The 21,633-nt window shown below is 37.6% G+C and overlaps 1 protein-coding gene across 2 annotated transcripts in view; it reads right to left on the bottom strand.

The window, feature by feature from the left end:
- Window positions 1-21,633, bottom strand: part of MAGI2 (membrane associated guanylate kinase, WW and PDZ domain containing 2) — a 1,487,205-nt gene that overhangs the window by 77,018 nt on the left and 1,388,554 nt on the right. The window lies entirely within an intron of this gene.

Here is a 21,633-nt window from a genome sequence, read left to right as displayed (position 1 = left end):
GTATACATACGTTGTATACACACACAGATACTCTCTGCCCTTTGTAAACTTATACAAATTTTTAACTTAAGCCTTAAAAAATTACATAAACTGTTTATTTGAACTAGAATAATCTGAAGCACAAAGTGGTTAAGCAATTTGCCCAAGTTCACAGAGGCCAATCGGGATTTTGAGCATTTGTCAGATTCCAGAGCCCTTGTTTCTAACAAGTGCATCACATTGCCTCTCTCAACTTGAACGTCTCCTCCTTCCTCTTGAGTATTTGTTTTATGAGTACCTGGTGCTGTTATGAGTAAGCAGCCTGCCTAAGCAGAGAATCATAAATACTTCACCTGTGGTCCTGATGACCACAGGGTAGGAAGGGGTGGCCAGGAACTTTGCTTCATGTGAGATCTTGGTGATAGCTGTCTTTCGACAGGCAGAAGTGTGGAGGAAAGAAGAGGCGAGCAGAGGGGGGAAGGAGAGTAGATGAGAATAGAAGAAAATTGAAGTGACTTTACACTTACAAATTTAAGACTTCATCATAGTGCCATCATTTTGTTTTAGGTCATTTTTTGGGGGGCGGGGAGGCTTTTGGGCCACACCCGGTGATGCTCAGGGGTTACTCCTGGCTATGCGCTCAGAAATCGCTCCTGGCTTGGGCAACTACATGCGACGCTGGGAGATCGAACTGTGGTCCGTCCTAGGCTAGAGCTTGCAAGGCAGACGTCTTACTGCTTGCACCACCGCTCCGGCCCAAGTTGTTTTAGGTCTTTTTTGGGGTATTAAAAACACATTTAAAATGAAATTTTACAATGTTCTTCAAACACTATCAAATGGCTTTTGGATGATTTTCTGCTTTTAATTATCTGTGCTTCTGCTCCCCTCTATTACAATTTAGATTATTGGATTATTGAGAATTTATTGGGCACAAAGCCCCATATTTTATAAAGAACACACACACAATTTTATGTGATCAGCAACAATAACTTAGTACTTGGTAGTTTCCAGGCACTGTGCTTGGCATTTATTTTAATTTCTTGCGGCAATAGTGTAGTTTATAATTATCTTTATTTTACCGTTGAGAAAACAAGTGCAAAAACGTCAAATAAGGAATAATTTATGCCTGTGACTTTGAACATTGGGGGTCACTCCCAAATTTTTGCATATGTGTCAAATAAAAAACAATTTGAATCATGAGAAATGACTGAAGATACTTAATTAGAAAAACATATTACTTGAGAGTTCAAGAAAAAAATTTATTATAAAGAGAATTGATTGTGGTGTCAACTCTTAGTTCAAAGGTCATTTTTCATTTTAATCTTGTTTGTAAAATAAAAATAAATGAATAAAATTCAAGATAAAAAATAAAAGTAAGGAGCTGGAGAGATAGCATGGAGGTAAGGCATTTGCCTTGCATGCAGAAGGATGGTGGTTCTAATCCCGGCATCTCATATGGTCCTCCGAGCCTGCCGGGGGCGATTTCTGAGCATAAAGCCAGGAGTAACCCCTGAGCGCTGCCGAGTGTGACCCAAAAACCAAAAACTAACTAACTAAATAAATAAAATGAAAGTAAAATAAAATGCTATGGAAATTATAGAATGATCAAGTGACTTACATAACATCTGAATGAATACACATACTTTAAAACTATATCTCTATAAAACGAAAAAAAGTCCCTATCAGGTGAAAATACCTGAAGTGGTTTATTAAAATTATTTTCTATTTTTAATTATAATAAAACAGTACTTGACATATTTGGTGGCTGAATACAAGCCCACTTTTACTTTATCATTTTTTTCTTATGTATATATGTACACCATAAGTTGATGTGCAAATTGCCATTGATTGACAAGGGGTGTTCTCAGAGGAGATTCCCTCTGAAAAAGTTGCAGTTCCATTTGCTTAGTTATAAGGTCTTCGAGCTTATGACCTAAGTGCTTTTTGTGCATTACTAATGGAATTACAGGGCATGGAAGAGGCTCTGACCCTGGTTTCTATTACTGGGATGAATGATATTCATTAGTACTCTGAGAATTGATGACTAAGGTAACTGCTGAGAGCGGTCCATTTAGATGGCTTGCCTTCCAGACATCATCTGTCAGGCATCAACATAAATCAAGGCTTTGGATCAGTCTTCCTGACACAGTGCACTTAAGATTCACAGATATTCGGGGAAAAGTTGTAATATGTCATGCAGCTTTGGACACACTGACATTTGAAAGGAGAAAATGTACCACAAGCTAGAAATTTATCTAATTGTAAATCCCATAAATTATGGAAAAAAAACCCATCTTTTATTGTTCTTTCTTTTTTCAAATAACACAACTGTAATTTGTTCTGCAATATTTCTGTTTCCCTGTAGAAGCGTTGATTCTTCTAGCACTGCTCAACAACCATATTTGTAGTACAATGTACATAAATAGTGCTTGGACTTGATATTATCTTCATCTTAAAGACCTTGATTTTTAGGGTTTCTAGTCATAAACCATAGGAAGCAATGAACTTTTCAGTTCACTTTTTGGCCTTTTGGTCTATGAAGTCCTTTAGTTACTGGTCAGCCAATTAGCTCCTATTGAGTTTTATCTTGGGTTAGTCCCATAAAGATAACTAAGTGGTTGTATGAAAGATTTTATTTGCTTTGAGAGAATTCTTGATGGATTGATTTTTCCTGAATTCTTAGTTGCCCTATCTTGAGGGCAGGGAGTAGTAGATTGTCTCCTTTATTTCTCTTCATACTTACTTGTTTCATTTGTATTTCATTTCAGAGAAGGGAAAGCTCATGACTTATATTAACATTTAATTATTTCCTTGTTAATAGATCTTACAAAGTGGACTTGTATATGGAGGGCAGTATTAGAAGAAGTGGATTCTACATTAATCATGTCAAAATTAGAAGCAAGAAGTTTCTGAAATGCATGTGACCAAATTAAATAATCTAAAGGCAATCAATAGTACAAAATCCTATTAGCTTACACTTCCATTAATTTGTGACTGTTAAACAACAGAACACTAGTTTAAGGAAGCAAAGGAAGTAGGTTTGAGTTTAGAATTTGTGCTTAGTATGAGAAATTATTTTCTTTTAATTGAATGAAAATTTCTAGTTATTGATTTTCTTAGAATAGTCTGTAAAATTATTTACTAGTTTTAGAATTGTGGTTTGGGGGTATTAAATGAATTAAATTTTCCATCAACAACAATTTCTGCATAGCATAATCTCAGTAAGAAAGATAACAATGAGGGGCTAGAGTGGTAGTGCAAGCGATGGGGTATTTGCCTTGCATGCACTAACGTAGGACAGACTGTGGTTTGATCTTCCATATGGTCTCCCAAGCCAGGAGCAATTTCTGAGTGCAAAGCCAGGAGTAAACCCTGAGCATCACTGGGTGTAGCCCAAAAACCAAAACCAAAACCAAAAAAAAAAAAAAAAAAAAGATAACAATGAAATAACACAGAGGACTTGTCCTCAGAAAACTAGCAGACCAGTTGGGAAGACTACAGACAATTATACAAATGATTAAAACCCAAATGGAAAATTTATGGTAGAGGGAAGGTAGATTTGGTCTCAGTGGTAAGAAAAAGAAACCATCCTGGGAGAAGAGTCTATAGGAGAGGTTCCTTAGTGAAAAAGCATTGAGGAAAAGAGGGCTCTTTTAGATCCAGGGAAAGAGAAGGAAGAAAAAAGGATTTATCAATGGTGGTCCCTCTAATGCCCCCCATTACAGTTTCTCTATTGAAATCCCAGATTTGATTAATGCCTTCAATCTTTTCTAGATTAACACTGAACATATAGGAACAACGAAAGAACCATTGTCACAATAGGCTCCTATCTCTAATTCTTGAAGAATCTAGATCTGGTTTCCTGACTTCAGAAACTGAAATACAGTACTAATCTATCTGCCTAATTTTCCTTCTGTACTCTTTGAAATCCTGAATGAATAATGTCCATTTGTGACAAATCCATTCAGTTACTGCTTGTCTTCCTGGAACATGACAGTGTCCTTCAAAAGAGTTTTTTCTGTGGGAAAAGCATGCATTTGATATTTAAAAAAAGACTTTTTTGGTGGCAAAATTAAGCAGACTGCATGACTTGTTTTCTGCTAGCAATCTGTGAAATTGAGCTTTCCAAAATGAAAAGTCTTCCCTGAAATTCATAGCCAACTGAGCTGCAAGACCCAAAGTAGAGCAGCTGGTGTTTGAAGGACTGCATATTCCAAAAGCATGCTCCTCTCCACCCTAGCACCTTTGAGTCATTCTCAGCAGTAGAGGAATTTTGTTTCCCTGCCATCTGTAATCTGCAGAAGGTCAGACTGGAGAAAGAGGAGTGGCCCATCAACAATAACGTGAGAGCACTATATAAAAAAATATTAACTGTATGATTGGAGAAAACTAAACACCCAGCCATGTCTTACTTTGTAAGCTTTTTATTCTTTTTTTTCTCTCCTTGGGGAAGGAGAGTCTCTGAAGCAGTGTTCAAAGGTCTTAAGAGTTACTTCATGCAACAGTTGGCCAATTGTGCAGTCTGGAAGATTCACTGTTTGAACCCTATAGCACCAGAGTTCACTAAGACTATATAGGACAATTCTTGGGGTTCATATGATGCTGGGAATCAAGCATTTCTCTAGTCTGTGTACTTCAGCACTTTGACCCATCTCCTTGCTTCCTACACTTTTTTGTTCTGTACCTTCCTCCTCAAAGTCCCCAAGCAAAATCAAGCCCTCATAATTAAATATTGAAAGTGATAATAGGTTGCACGGTGAAGGGGGGTGTTCTTGTTATGACTGAAACCCAACTACAATTATGTTCGTAATCACAGTGTTTAAATAAAGAAATTATAAAAAAATGTAATGACGTTAGGAATTATAATTAGCTACAACTTGATTGTAAGGCTCTAGTCTGGAACATGAAACTAGATTGAAATGTTTTATTTTTGTGGGCTTGTAGCCATAGGGTGGATTAAATAGGCAACCTACAGTTCAAAAAGGACCCCTTGGGTTAAAGTTTCCAGCTTGATTTTTTAATACAATCTGAAGAATGATCACCCCCATATTTTTTGTTTTTACTGAGCCTCAGAAATTATGTAGCTGTGGTTTTTAGTAGTGGATGTAAATGAGAATATAACAACTAATTCTCTTTTTTGTGATATATATCATGTGAGATTTCCTTTACCTTACCTATAGTATTTATGCTCAATTTTTAATTTCAGTCATGATATTTTAATTTCTAATAAGTTTTAGTCATAGTCTTTTTAATTTATTTAATTGCTAACTTATTTATTTTGATCACACTTAGCAGTGCTTAAGGTTTACTTCTGGATTTGAGATCAGGGAGCACTCCTGGCAAGGAACTGGGTGTTTGTGTGGTACTTGGGTCTAAAACTGGGTCTACAGTGTACAAGTAAAACAACTTACCCAATGCATTATCTCTGTAGCCCAATACTATTCCTCTTTTTTATTTTACAGACTTTATTTTATGATTGTAATATCTTTTTGATGCTCACAAATGAGATAAACTTCAAATTTTTTATACTCAATTTCTATTTCTCCATCTTTCTTTAAATACCTTTAGTTTGCTCACTTGATTTTATATTTTAAAAATAAAAATGTCACATTTGGTGGTCACAGTAACTGTGTTTTATTTTGTCTTGAGCGTTTAAAGTTTTGACACTAGTTTGTTATGAAATAAATATAACCATGCTATCCCTCTCTCTTGGGTTTCCTTTGCTGAAAAACTAATGACCACATTTTTGACTTTTGAAATATCTTTCTAAATTATGCACAACCTTTATTATTAACCATTTTATTGAGGTTTAATAAATGAAAGTATGTTAACATATTTATCACTAATAACTAGAAATACCTTTGTGAATTTAAATAAGATATTGCCAAAATTTAGATGTAGCAGCTGGAGATTTAGAATCTACTTGGAAAAAACTTGTCAATAGTTTATGTACACAAACTTTAAAAGTCCTGTTGTCTCCTACAGCACTAGCAGATAACAATATAAAAGATAACTGATTAAATTACATGGCATCAATCCTAGGTATCAGGTTAAAATGGTCAATAACACCACATTTTCCCTCCTTTATATCTTTCAACTGTCTTTTGTACTTGATTTTCAGTAATTTCTCAGCAGGCTCAGTAGAAATGGTTGATAGTTACAAGCAGGTGTTTCTGACAAGCCATGTTTCTCATTTTTACAGATGCAGTATATTCTATCTCTGCAATCTCCCTTTTTCCTTTTATAGCTTCTGAAATTGTGTTTTGTAAAAAGTCACTTGGCTATCTTCACACAGATTCCTTGTTACAATAGGTAAATGTCAAAAGCAATCAGGTGCAATATCAGCTTTCCATTGTACTCCCCAAAGCCCTCCAGTAGATAATAACTTTTTGCAATATTTTCTTAATGTAAATGGAATCAGATACTAACCCAGGCAAATGATCCCTCCTGAGCCAGCTGTCCTTTTCAATATGTTATCAAGAAGATTACATGAATATTTATTGGCTCTTCAGTTTCTCACTGAAGCCAAAGTCCCACTAACAGGATATATCATGTTTTAACTTGAAATAATGCAATTTTGCATGCATGACTAGAGAAAACTAAATATGAGAAGGCCCCAAGCAAAGTGTTCAGGAGCAAGAACATGTTGATCAAATATTAACTTTGAAAACAACTTTCAGTGTGACCTCTGAATGGAAAAATAAAATCAAATAAATCATGTCTTGGTTGGTTTTCTTACTTGAAAAGTGCAAACATCACTGCATATAACTATTTTTTTTAATCCAAATAGTACACATTTTAACTTCATTTGAATTTCTGCATATATGTTCATGTATCATTTATTATTTTTATTTTAATTATTTTTAATTAAATCACTATGAAATATAGTTACAAAGTTGTTTATGATTAAGCTTCAGTCATACAATGTTCCAAAACTCATATCTTCACCAGTGCATGTTTCCCACCGTCAATGTCCCCATTTCTCTCTGCCCCTCCACCTGTCTCAATCACAGATATTTTTCCTTCTCTCTTTCTCTCTCTCTCTCCTCTCTCTCTCTCTCTCTCTCTCTCTCTCTCTCTCTCTCTCTCCCCATTTTTTCCTTTAGGCACTGTGGTTTTCAATATTGTTATTGAAGGGGTATCATGAAATTGCCGTACCTCCTTTCAGCACTGATTCTAGCTCAGAGTAATTATTTCCAAGTATCATTGTCATAGTGGTCCCTTCTCTGCTCTAACAGTACTCCTCTCTCTTTGTGATAAGCCTCCTACCATGGGCTAGCCCTTCTGTTATGACTATGTTTTGTTTGGGGGTGGGGGGAAGCATACCTGGTGATGATCAGGAGTTATTCCTGGCTCTGCACTCAAGATCATTCCTGGTGGGCTTTGGGAATCATCTGGGATGCCAGGAATTGAACCACAGTCAGCTGCATGCAAGGCAAGTGCTTAATCCTCTGTACTAATGTTCTGCTTATGCCTGAGTTTTTAGACTTAGAAAATAGATAGTTTTTACTTTTAATAGAGAGACATAAGTTTCTGTAGTAATTTCAACCAGATCATCATAATAATATGATTTTTATCAGAACAACATGAGGAAAGAATGAAAAAATAAAAAGAAATAGAGGCTGAGCCAGAGTTATAGTAGAGAAGTTAAGGAGCTTGCTTTGTATGCCACCAACTCATTAGAATTCCTGGCACCACACATGGACCTCTGGTCTCCTACCAGAAAACACTCCTGAGCAAAGATTCAGAAACAAGCCCCATACCACCTACCACACCACAGAAAAAATATAGTTCTGAAAAAATCCACATGTTTTGTTCACATGTAGTGAAATGTTAACTATACTAGAGGGTAGAACCCACAGTGAAAAAACACTTTATAAAAATTGGTCAAAAACAATGAAAAGATCTTAAAAGTATTTGTCTTTAAGGAAAGAATGAAAATAAAGGCCAAACAAGAAACCATCATACTCTTATTAGATTGGCATGATTAAGCAACAACAATAAAACCTGAAAATGATAAATATTGGGATCTGTATCTGCAACCTTATGTATGGAATATAAAATGGTATTAGCCACTTTGAACATGAGTTCTATTTGAACCAGAAATCATTAGTTTCATACAAAATCTTATCTACAAAGATCTACAGCAGTTTTACACATATGAAACTACAAAAATAATATTAAGCTGAATGTCCCTCCATGAGGGGATAGATGAACCAACTATAGTTGGTGCAGAGTGGTGGTGTAAGTGGTAAGGCATTTGCCTTGCCTGCGCCAGCCTAGGACAGACTTGATCTCTGGAGTTTGATCTCTGGAGTCTCATATGGACCCCCAAGCCAGGAGCGTTTTCTGAGTGCATAGCCAGGAATAATCCCTGAGTGTCATTGGTGTGGCCCCAAAACCACCCCCCAAAAAAAACAACTATAGAAGATCTATACGATAAAATGCTATTTATCAATGAATAATGGACCAAAATGCTGTACTGTGACATGAAACTATCTGAATGGTGAGTGCAAGAGACAAGATACAAAAGAATAACTTAATTCTTAAAGGAAAAGGAAAAGCTGGAAAACAAAAGGTGTGGTTGCTGGGTTGGGAATGGCAAAGGGGTTGGCTTCTTTGTGAACTGTGTACTAAACACATTCATCCAAACCCATAGGATACAGATAAAAAAGGGTAAACTTTTACTCTTTATAAATTATAACTTAAATATTGCAAAAGAAAATTAAAATCCTGGGGTAGAGTTAGTGGAGGCCTAAAGAGAATGTTTTGAGTAGATATAAAAGGATAAAAATAAAAAGTACAAACATCCAGTGCATAGGAGAAAGGAGGTGCAGAGGGAAGAGTGGAAGGATCAGAACAGGCTAGAAAGAATACTGCTAAATCTGAGCAGAACTTTTTAAGTTGGACAGGAATAGGGACAGCATCCCAAAGTCCCAGGCCTGTAGATAAAGATAGATGTGGATTCATGAGAACAGAGACAACAGTGAGATAAGGAGAGGAAGGGACAGACCATGAACAGCCTTATTGGCTGTGCTAGGGGATTTGGGATTAATGGGACACATGAATAAAATGCCTCCTCTGGATTAGGAAATGTATCTGATATCGATTTGCTGATTTAGAAAATCAGTGGCAGTATCAAGGGTAGACTGAGAAACAGGAAAGATGATAGAGAGAAGTTGGAGGCTAGAAGGACACTAGAGACCACAGCCCCACTGCAGAGCATGTATGCCAATGTGATAGACACTAGCTTTGTGTGACCATTTTAAACTAATTGAAATGAAGGTCAATTCAACTTGTAATTCCTCGGCCCAATTGTTCTTACTTCAAGTCCTCATTATACACACAAGACTAGAGACTCTGGCACCATTTAGTGCAGACAAGTACAGAGTCCTCACTGTAATATGTTTTACTGTCTAGTGCTAATAGATCCTTACTCACAAAGGCATTAGTGATAGCAGAAGGAAAGTCTCATGTAATGCAGTTTCATATCTAGAAAGTATGTGTGGGCAACAACTGATCTTCACCCTTTTGGAGTCAGAGATACCATTTAGTATAAATTCACTAGGATGAGGCCTGCTTTAAAGCTTGTGATCTTATGCATCGATTAAAGGTGGGGGGGTGTTGAATTTTTTAGAAATCTCATAGTACCAGGAAATGTCAATGTTATTGGCTAATTTGGTACTATAGGATGACTATGTGTGACCTCCTCCATATTCATATATTAAAATTGAATCTTCAATGTGAGGGTATTTGGAAGTAGAACTATGGGGCCTATAGATCATGTAATTGCCTTCATAAAAGGAATTAGTGAGTTTCCTTGTCCTTTCTGTCATGTGAGGACATAGTGAAAAGATAGTCACTACCAACCAGGAAGCTATTCCTGAATAGACACTGAATTTGCTAATATTTCCTTGATTTTGTTTAATAAGTCATTAATCTACTGTTCTTTTATAGAAGCTTAAATGGATTAAATCACATGACAACCAGACTTTTATATTATTTTGCTTTTGTCACATATCTCCAGGAATATGTTGTATTTTTGTTTGTTTGTTTGTTTGTTCTGGGTCTTCAAATTGGTGCTCAGGAGTTCCTGGGGGCTCTATCAGTGATCAGTTCTTGGACAACCAAGCAGGCATCTCAATGCAAGGACCTAAGGATGAGGTGCTGAGAAGGCCCAGGCCACCCAATGGTGCTGCGGAACTACAAAGCTTCACCTGATGATGCTTGAGGGACCATGTGGGAACAGAAATCAGGTTGAAAATATGTTAGGTACTATCTCCCAGTCCATGGATATACAAAGTTTTTCATTTTGTTATTAATCTAACAAATCTAAAAAGCATTTGGATGAAAGTTTCCACGACAGAATGTTTTTCTACTTTATGTTACTTTAATTAACCTAAGCCAGAAAGCAATAAGAAAAATAGGAAAAATCTTTAAAATCTATAATTTTCCTTAATTACTACTTAATTACATCATCAGGATCCATATTTACTGTGAGTAGTCTCCAGAAGGAATGTTTAGGGCTCTGTCAGCTTAGAAGTAGATGGATTCATTAGGTGGGCATGCCCATGACACAAACTTTGCCCTAGTTCAGAGAAATGAGATCTGGGAGATATCAGACTGAAAAACAAAAATGCCGGTAGAGGACCCATGATTCATTTAGTTTTCTTTGACAGTGTATATTCTTTAAAAATGCCCAAGGGTCATCACCTAGAAAGGACTGTTACGTCTCTAGGAATAATTTCAACCACATTTGATTAGGAATAAAGTTAAATTGCAAAGGACTTGGTCAATGAAACAGATCAAAAGAGTGTGTCTGCATAGCCGTACATCAATCCTTTATATTTATATTGGAGGGCCCACATTTGGTAGAGCTTAAGTGGCTACTCCTGGCTCTGTGCTTAGGGGTTCTCTACCAGTGATACTCGGGCGATCATGCACTCAGCCCTTTGAACAATTTCTTAAATTTTTGATAATAACTGAAATAACATTAGTGCCTATTTATAAAGTGTGCTTTACAAAGCACATTTAAAAAGCACTATAAAATGTACTTATATTTTTCTTAAAAAATGCTTTTACTAGGATTTGGTGCTTCAGGAAGCAGCATAGGTAGAGATACTTCCTATAAGTATTTTGGTAAAAGTGTTGACTCAAAAGAATGCCTTTTATGTTTTACAGATACCCTATTATAATTTTGCTGGGTTTCGTATCTGGCTGTGTTCAGAATTTACTTCCATTTCTGCACTCAGGGTTTATTTCTGGTGAGCCCAGGAGACCATATTGGGTGACAGGTATCAAACCTGAGTCAGCTGCAGGCAAGGCAAGTGTTTCGCCCACTGTAGTATCACTTCAGCCTCCCATTCCTTATAAATTTTAAAATACCTGAAAAATAGTGTTAATTAATAAACAGAAGCATGCTTCTATAATTGGTGTGTATGTGGAACCTGATTCTTTGAAAATATGTAGCTTATAATGGAGAAAGAAAACTAAAATTCTACAGAATTTAATCCAATATTTAAATGACTGGATTTAATCTGATGAATCTTATAAGATTATTTTTCTTGAAAGTAGTCTGTGGCCCTTAAATATTCTAAGCCCCATGGAGGTGCTGTTTGAGTGGTGAGGGATGATCCTGTAATTGAGGTCTTGGTAGTTGCTCTTTTTCCCATGCTCTCTAGTGACTAACAAGGAGCTGCAGGACATAAGCTCAGAGGTAATGACTGCTGAGCACTCATTTATGAGCTTGTAAGACAAATCACTGGCTGAAGGTAAGCAGATACCTATGCTTCCACCTGCTGCTGTATCTGGAGAGATGTTGAACACAATCATAAAAAAAAAAAACCCTGAAAAATGATTCCCCAGTGGGAAAAACTTATGATATATGAGCGTTATTCAAGCAAAGAGAAAAATGCTCTGAAATTCTTGCCCCACACCCCACAAAAGCAGTGATCACTCACAGATAATTTTGATGGGCTGCATCACTCATTTTCTTGAGAACAAATACTCATGTAGTACTCTCTTCTTATTCTTGCAACATAATGCTTGATCAATTGGCTAGTGCTAAGAGAGTGATATGTTTACATTTGTCTATCTTAATTCCCAGCTACATTCATGCTTGAATAGTAGAGTTGTTTTTTCTTTTTTTATTTATTTGCTTAATGAGTAACCTGGTAGAACTCAGGTTGCCAAGTTTTAATAGGGGAATAAAACTAGTCATGTTCAAGATGGGAAAAATAGAATTTAATTCACAGGTCCTAAATTTTTTAGTTTTAGCTGGGTATTTTTCTATAGAGAGGTGATTTCTGAATCAAATTTATAAATATGAATGGTTCATTTGGAACTGAAATGGGTGGCTTTCTTAGGAGAATTGAATAAATCATTTGAATATTTTTTCCCCTAAGAAATTTGGGGTAGCATCCAAACCCTCCTGATTTAGATGGACCTGTTCATCACTAAGATGGCTCTTACAATGATGCAGGTGGATACCATGAATAGTCAGAAACAGTTCCAGCTGAATCAGACATTATACTCAGGTCCACAACCTGGCTCTAGAGGAGACAAGAACTTTGCAACCTTGGAATTAGGCACAGAGAAAGCTGCATGCACCTGATTTCTTAGAGGCTGGTCTCCTTGATGTCCTGAGCTTGTTACTGATTCATTTCTTTAGGCTGAAGACTACTGATAGGAAATCTGTATTCTGGGACACTGCTCCAGTTCCACTTGATTATAGTGCAATTTCTCATGCTGGGAAAGGACCAGCTTGCACACAATTCCTCCTCCTAAATGATCTGCTGCTGCTTCTCCCATCCTTGGAGATTTGTCTTGCTGCTTTTGAGGGATGGAACAGTTAGGTTTAGGTCCAAGGCAAGTTAGAACAGAGCACATTAACACTTTATTTTGCTGACTCTGGGAGAATCCAATCTAAACCCACCCACATAAATCATGTGACAAATCACTGAAACGCAAGTCATCCAGAATGGTGAGGGATTCAAGACATGCCATTATATCTTGTCCTTCAGGAACTTATAATTATTTAGGGCAAGAAAAACAAGCACAAAGTAAAAGAAAATGCTGTTCTAGAAGTACTAGTTACAAAAAATAGAAAGGAAGTTATGAGATAGTCAACAATTAAGAAGTATGCAGACAAGTATTTTCATGAAAAAATGAGAGACTTTAAAGAGAAACGTCAGGCTCATTAAGAGATCATATAAAAACACATTTTTTTTTTGTGTTTTAAAACACATACTTAGTAGTACTTGGGGAGGAGGAAACTACATAGTGCCAGGATTGAATCCTAGGCTCCAGTATGCAAGACATTACATAGTCTAGCTCTTTGAGCCATCACCCAAGTTCCAAGATTAGATATTTTCAGGATCTGATTAGGAGAGATGCTTACCACTGGGTTAATTGTATCAACTGCATAGTACTACTAGGATTAAATATCTGATTACTTTCAACTTGAGAGAAAAGTTTTTGTTTTTGTTTTTGGTTTTGGTTCACACCCAGCAGCACTCAGGGACTATTCCTGGCTCTATGCTCAGAAATCGCTCCTGGCAGGCTCGGGAGACCTTATAGGATGCCGGGATTTGAACCACCATCCTTCTGCATGAAAGGCAAACACCCTACCTCCATGCTATCTCTCCGGCCCTAAGAGAGCAAAGTTTTTATTGGTCAAGAGGAGGCATTTCAAAGTGTCTGCAGGCAAAACGTGAACACAAGGACAGGAGAGCATTAGCTGCCTTTCAGAAGAACAGAATTGACCAATTTGGAGGACATGAAACATGCCAACATTTTGTTGGCAACAGGTGACTGTGTCTCTGTTTCCAAGGATTCTGCAAATTTGGACTTTTCCTTGAAGATATCCTTATCTGGATATCTTATTATCTAGTTTTTTTCTAGAAATATTGGGCTATGGAAAGAGTTTCTCTTTATAATTCTTCTGAATCATGAGCAGCTGCACTCTTCTGCTACCCTAACTCCACTGCTCCTTCCTGAAGCAGCAAGCTAGTCACACCAACAAAGGTGAAGATTCACTCTGGGGCATGAGCAATAGTACAGTGGGTAGGATGTGTAACTTGCAAACAACTGACCTGAGTTCAATCCTGGGATCATATATGATCCCCTAAGCCTACCAGAAGTAATGCCTGAGCAGAGATCCAGGAGTTAACTTTGAACATTGCCAGATGTGGCCCCAAACCAAACCACAACTTCTTTCATGCAGACCAAGAATACAATATTTTTTGTATACTTCATTTTTCCTCCAAAGAGTATGAAGACATTTGCTTGTCTCATGATTTATTGAGAAATTAGGGAGAAACTTCTCTCCCTCCAACCATATTTTTTATTATAAAAGTGCTCATCTTAGTGGTGTGATAGTGATAGGTCTCCCAGAGAGCTATTCCCAATATTTAATATTGTCATAATATATTGTCAGCAGAAGCACCAAGTCCTTGAAGAATTCCAAAGCAGAGATTCATTATGTTTCACAAGTGATTAAAAACTCTGAAAGGAAATGTGGTTTTGCAAACCAGAAAAGTGAATGATACCTACTAATCTTGCTGTTGAGCTGTATGGGTTCTGATTTAAATAACTTCCCAGCATTGACTTTGATGGATGGAGCAAAATTTGCAACACTTTTGAGAAGGGGAGGTGTTCTTTCATGAAAACCAGTTGCACCAAATAACAATGTTAAAATTAGAGTTTTGCACGCGCTAGCCTAGGATGGACTGCAGTTTGACCCCTGTGCATTTCATATGGTCCCCAAGCCAGGAGTGATTTCTGAGCGCAAAGCCAGGAGTAACCCCTGTGTGTCACCAGGTGTGGTCCAAAAAGCCAAAAAAAAAAATTGAGTTGATCAAAGAACATTCCCCAAAAACGGAGGTTTGAAGAAGACCCACTGCCATACTCAACTCTATAATAGCATGCCAAATGAAGCACTAATTCCTCCAACATTCAGAAGCTTTATTCTTTTTGTAACCACCGGCCAGTAGAAGTAAAAAGTGGGACAAACGGTACCTCCTAGTAATGTTGGAGGTCTGCAGGATACCCCCAGGGAATGCTGTCTTTGTACCCAGAAAACTCAGTTATTTTATTTGTGTCTTATACAAATGTTAGTACTTTGCATGTAGGCCTTTGTCCGCAAAAGGAAAGATAACATAATCTTAAATCAGTGATTCTCAACCAGGCTATATGCTATAGGCTATATTCTGAGGGGGTCAGAAGTGAAAAATCATATAAATGAGAGGCTATAGCATTAGACGAGTGAGGCACTGATAGGATGAGTGGGCCACAGGAATGAACCAAAGTTGGAAGGGGCTATCCATCAGAAAAAATGAAGAAACATAGCCTTAAAGTAGGAACTGGTTAATTGCACTTAAATGTTTTGTTTCAGAACATTATTTGATAAAGATTGATATGAATTAAGAAAAAATGTGTTGGGCATGTTGGGAGTAACTTTCAAATAAAATTTGAAAAAGTTACAATTTTTTTGTTTGTCTTTGTGTCATACCCAGTGGTGCTCAGGGGTTACTCTTAGTTCTGTGCTCAGGAATCTCTTCTGGCAGGCTCAGGGGGCCATATGGAATGTGCAAGGCAAATGTCCCACCCACTGTGCTATTGCTCTGGTCCAAAAGTTACAAGTTATTTAATGTAATAATTTAATGCCATATGATCTATAGAGGTCTTAAATTTAGTCAAGGCTTTCACACATAGACAAGCCTAATCTAATAACTTGTTTTCCAGAGAGGCTCATGACTATTCAAATTTAGAGCTGGCATGGCCTATGAAGACTAGCTCTTATTATATGTCACCTAAGAGAGGGGTAGAGAAAGACAGTGACAGGAACAAAAGACACAGAAGATACTGGATATGCCAGAGAATGTCCAGAGCACTTAAAAAAACACACACACTGGGGCCGGCTAGGTGGCGCTAGAGGTAAGGTATCTGGCTGAGCGCTTAGCCAGGAGTAACTCCTGAGCATCGGCCCGAAAAACCAAAAAAAAAAAAAAAAAAAAACAAACCGAAAAAAAAAACCCAAAACGAAAACAAAACAAAACAAAAACAACACATACACAGCACCTTTTTATTATAGTAATGTAACATTAAAACATTAATAAGTCTCAGGTAAGCACATTATAAGTCAACATTTATATGTTCTACCTTAAGTTCATCATTAGCTTAAATATTTTTTGTTTTGGAGCTCTTGCTCTTTAAATTAAATCTAATCTCTCCCCTATAATCGAAGGCTGCTCAGGGGTTCCCCATGGCTTTGGTGAGTAAAAATCCTAACTTGCTTCATTGCTAACTCAGGTTTATTTTTGTTTGGCCATACTGAGCTGTGCTTAGAATTTACTTTTGATTCTGTGCTCAGGAATCACTCTCAGAGGGGTTCAAGGAATCATAGGTGATACTGCAGACTTAATGGGGTTGGTAAGACGTAAAGCAAGTTCTAATCCATTGCACTGTCTCTCTGGCTCTGTTTCACATTTGGAGGGGACTTCCAACAGATTTTAGTGGTGTAGGGCCACATCCATGGGTACCATGTGGCTCAGACCTGATGATATGGCCAAAAAAAGCCACACCTGGAGGTGTTCCAGAGCCATGCATTGCAGGGGGTAGAACCCATGACATCTGCAAACAGTGCATGCTCTCCAGATTTTTGAGATAATATTTCCCTGGCCTCTTATTTTAATTTAAAGGGTACTACAAATTTAAATGTCATAGAAGATTTTCTCACAAATGTTTTGAATCTCTGGAATAATGCTTTGTTTTATTATTTTTGTACCACACCATACTATTGCTTGGAGGCTGCTTGCAGCATGGTACCTGGGGGACCAGGCAGAAACTGGAGCTTCCATGCAAAGAAGCTTTGTCCTTTTGTGTCAACTACCTCACCTCACTGTAATTTTTAGACTCAATAGCCTATAGACATTGTCAAGAACTTTAAGAAAGTCATCAGGGTATTTTACCCAAGATAAAAAGTTTCTTTCTTGAACAATGGCTTGCAATGAAAAACCAGCAAATGACTAACTTCAAACTCCAATTTGTGTCACAAAAAATATACACTTGGGAATAATAGCTTTAATCCTACTATGAAACTATCTGAAAGATAGTTGAAAAGCCTGCAGAGTTCTGGCTAGTGATGCACTTGCAATGAAGACAGAAAACAGTCATGTCATTAGGGCCCTTATAAAGAAGAAAAGGCTGAAGAAACTTTGTCGTACTGTAGTTGCTTGCTGAGATTGTTATTGGCTGTTGTAAATGGCACATGTCCTACAACGACCCTTGTTACGTTACTTGTTACTATCTTGCATCTAAAGAGACAGTCCCTCAGTAGGTTGCCAACTTCTATCCCTGTTATTCAAGCAGCCATGTACATCTAGACTACAAATGCCAACATAGCTTTCCCCACCTTTTACAGAAAAGCAAGAGACCAGGTCTCTTTCATGTCACCACTTGTGCAAAGCCCTTTTGGGGAATCAATGGGTAGGGTAGGAAAAAAGATTTGAGGCAGGAGAAAGAAGCACCTATAAGGCTAGTATATATTTCAGATCTGAATGATGTAGTGACTTAGACTTGAGCTCAAAGGTCTACACATCAGTTCTATCCTCTGAACAGGAAATATTTTTAGTGCATTTTTTTAGTGCATTTATCTGATTTACTTGAAGTCAGCTGGCCTCCTGACTCTTCTTTATAGTGTATACAGAGCACTTCGCATAAAGAACAACAGAGTTAATTACTGTCAGAAAAAAAATCTTTGAACATTACCCAAATACCAAAGTTTTCGATCCTGGAGAAACTAGCATGTATTATTATCAGAATATGATAATAAACATATTTTAATATAAATACTTGAATATATTTTAAGATTTAAAGTGCAACTGCATGTTATAATCTGTTTATCTTGAACTCTGAAAACCACTTTGTTTTCCCTTGGTATGAAGAAAAGTACTTTAAATATTAGATAGTGAAACAAACCAGCTTGGGAAACATTTGTACCTTACTTAGATGTTTTCTCAGGACCTGCTACCTTTCTACTCCTAAGCAACTATTGGCTGGGCACAGTGATTTGGAAGGAAGTAGTGTGCTGTATAATTACACAAATTAATCTGAAAATGTTTTCTTTATATTTTTAGGAGATGATATTTGAAAATCTATGTGACACTTTAATAGAGACATTTGCTAAATGGCAGGCACTATGCAAGGCAGGAACTCCACATTCCAAGTTCTTGATTGGTTAAACATTTGGCATCCATGGAGGGTTGAAGAGATAATATAGGAGATAATACAGGAAATAAGACCTTGCATGTGGCCAACACTGTTTGATCCCTAGTACCCATAAGGTCTCCTGAGTACCACTAAGAGTCATCCTTGCACACTGAGTCAAGGCTGAGAGTACCACTTGGTGGGGCTATAAATACCCTAAACTAACCTCTCCAGAACTAGGCATCCTCAGCAAAATTGGTGCCTGGAATGAAGAAACTATGGAAAGTAGACCAGAGAGAGCTCAACAGGCTGGTGCACATCCTTTGGATGCAAAAAAACTGGGATCGGTTTTCAGCAATATCTGACCTCCTAAGAACTGCTTGGGAGTGACTCCTAGAACCAGGATTTTTCCCTGCTGCACCCACCTTTCCCCACTAGCACCACCAGTCTGGCCTACTTCTCCAATTCCCCCAAAAAGAAAGTATTAAAACTATTCTGAAATGCTATGAAAAAAATTTTATTTGAATTCTATTTCCTCTTTCTTCTCTCATAAATCTATTTGAGATGGTATTTGCAAAGAGCTTCTAAAAGGCACCACATTTAACCTAAGCTTTGATGGTTTCCACGAATTTTTATTGATATGTGAATTCTGGGGAGACTTTAACTCTGAAATGTTAGCAAAGGTATAGTCAATTTACAGTGGTGACTGCCCCTCACGGTGGTGCCAGGTGGCCATGAAGTGGGAGCAGATTGCACCCAGTCAGCATGTGGGAAGGAGTTGATGTCCGAGGAGATGCTCATTTGCAGCCCTGAACTAGCTGCTTAGAAAGATGGGAACTCTGAGCAGAGGCAGAACTGACCAAGAGGACTGAGCTGATGGAATGGGGAAACCCATTCCAAGAAGGGGAAGGGAGGGGCAAGAAAGCACCAGGATGTATTTCCTGTCCATTTTGTGCCAATGTTGCTTTTGATAATTCCCACATGACAGTCCAATCAAACTATGTCTTCATAGTAACATTATGGCAGAGGTCATTGAAATAATCACTCTATAAACAAGGAAACAGAACCCTCAAAGAGGTCAGACAATACTCTTGAAACGCACAGCTAGTAAGTAAGGGAGTTGGCTTCCAAATATAGTAGAGTGAATTCCAGGGTTAACAGATACAACTCCCTTATCCTCTGAAAGGATGAGTCTGCTGACAGCATGACAGACTCTGTTTAAAAAGAGGCTTCTGCAGTGTTGTGGAAAACCATATATGTAGTAGTCAAGACCTCAGGGCTTAAGTCAGACATTAAGGGAAAAATGATACAGGACCTGGGAATGATGGTAACTTTTTTTTTTTTTTTTTTTGTGGTTTTTGGGTCACACCCGGCAGTGCTCAGGGGTTATTTCTGGCTCCACGCTCAGAAATTGCTCCTGGCAGGCACAGAGGACCATATGGGGCGCCGGGATTCGAACTGATGACCTCCTGCATGAAAGGCAAACGCCTTACCTCCATGCTATCTCTCCGGCCCCGATGGTAACTTTTGAGTGCTTGCTAACATTCCATGTAGCCTGTCTCCCAAGCCCCGAGAGCACTGGATATTCTAATGATGGGTATGTGATATGAGAATGCATCTTTATTACACTCCGCCTTTTTTCTGCACAATTCATATTTAGAGTGACTACAGAAAGTAAATAGGAACCAGCTCAGTTTCAAGAGCCTTTTAGGTATATACTGTAAATTAGACAGTGGAAATCTTGTGTGCCACTGAGTTAGAGTTGTGTGGCCCACAGAGTCTGGGGTCATTCTGTCTTTCAAACTCCTTCACTTGAAAAGCTAAAATTTATGAAAGCAGAAGGCAGACAACACTGTGAACTCTAGAATTTATTTCCAGTCTCCAGGGAGGTAAAAGATAATTCCAAATTGAAAATGACTAGAATTATTATTTATGAATTGGCTAATGCCCCTTGGTAGGAAGAAAAACTCACATGTTAATTGTAAGCATTTGTATCTCTTGTTTTCTAAATCTAACTTGTGTATGGTTTTATTTGCATTAAAAACACACACTCTATATACATTTAGCCAAAAGGCTGTTATGTTTCAAGTACAGCTGAGACTTGAACTACAGACTTAATACTTTCCTTGTGGAATACATTTCTTATTTTTATGTCATTCCTTTAGGTATCCTGCCCCAATAAACAATTTGAATGACTGGGATAGCTACAAACATTCTCTGTGCACATTCTCCCAGATGTAAATTATTGGCAAGCTTCTTATAGAATTTATGAAAACTTTTAGTCTTGTGTCCCTTTAATCTTGGTGAATCTATCGCCCTGACAGCATCCTGCTTTTACTCTATGCTTACACTTTGGATTTATTTCTTCGGCTGATCATGAAGAAAAAAGAGAAATGAAATTGTACTTTCAGATGTATGTAATTTAGTTTCTGCACATATTCACTGAGGTTTAACGCTTCTGTGGTTTTCATTTTTGAATTTGTCAAAGCTTTAGCTAGACAGGGCAATTCTCTCCATTTAGTTCTGGTGGTATTTTGATAGTATCAAATTTATCAAAAAAAATCTTTACTTTGTTTTGTTGAGTTTGTTTCACATTCAGCCTGCTCCCTGTGCTGGAAGTTATCCTAATTTATAAGAATTTTAGGACAATTCATGAGCTGATTCTTACCTTTTTTACTCTATTCAACACTGTTCTGGTGTTTGTTTCCATAGCACTTTGGACTAAATTGCTACTACCTGAAAACAGATCAAGCTGTCCTATCCCCAATTCTGTGTGAGTGCTTCCTGCCTGCTGAGTGAAGAGTGTGACTAAAAGGAAGATACAAAGGAAGCCTGAGAAACTACAAATATGACAAATTGTAAGAGAAACAAAATATTGCTTGCCACCTGTTGTATAGACTCACAGAAATTTAGATTGGGAAGAAAATTTCAGAAAGCAAATCTATCTTCTGCTCCCTTCCTCTCTCCACTGTTGCTTCCCTAAGGGAAAACATCAGCATCTCTCCGTCTGTGGGGCTATTTTAATGGCCTCTAACTGTCTGTAGCTTTCTTTCCCCTAATTTTCATTTGTAACTTGATTTAGACCCACTTTTTAATAATGTTAGTCAGATTTGTATCCACTTCTTAAAACCCTCCAGGCATTGACATGGATTTAGACCACAATGATGACTTCTTCCCAATTGTAGGAAGCTTTGAGTATCCTAAATTTTGGTCATCTCTCTCCATTTCTCAGTCTCACTGTCTTTGTCTCTGTCTATTCTTCCTCTTCCCTCTCCCCCTTCCCCTCCCAACCCCCAATAGCTGCATTGGGGTTCTACTAAGGTTTCTTCTCACTATAATGCTTCAATTTCAACTGCCTTCCATCTAACAGGCCCTGTCCTAACACTAACATTTTCACTTTTATTTTCTTCCCAGTTCACAAGGAACTGGTGAATGGGGCTGGAGAAA

Source organism: Suncus etruscus, chromosome 1 (assembly GCF_024139225.1).
Source record: "Suncus etruscus isolate mSunEtr1 chromosome 1, mSunEtr1.pri.cur, whole genome shotgun sequence".
Taxonomy (NCBI): domain Eukaryota; kingdom Metazoa; phylum Chordata; class Mammalia; order Eulipotyphla; family Soricidae; genus Suncus; species Suncus etruscus.
This window is presented reverse-complemented; position numbering and strand designations above follow the sequence as displayed.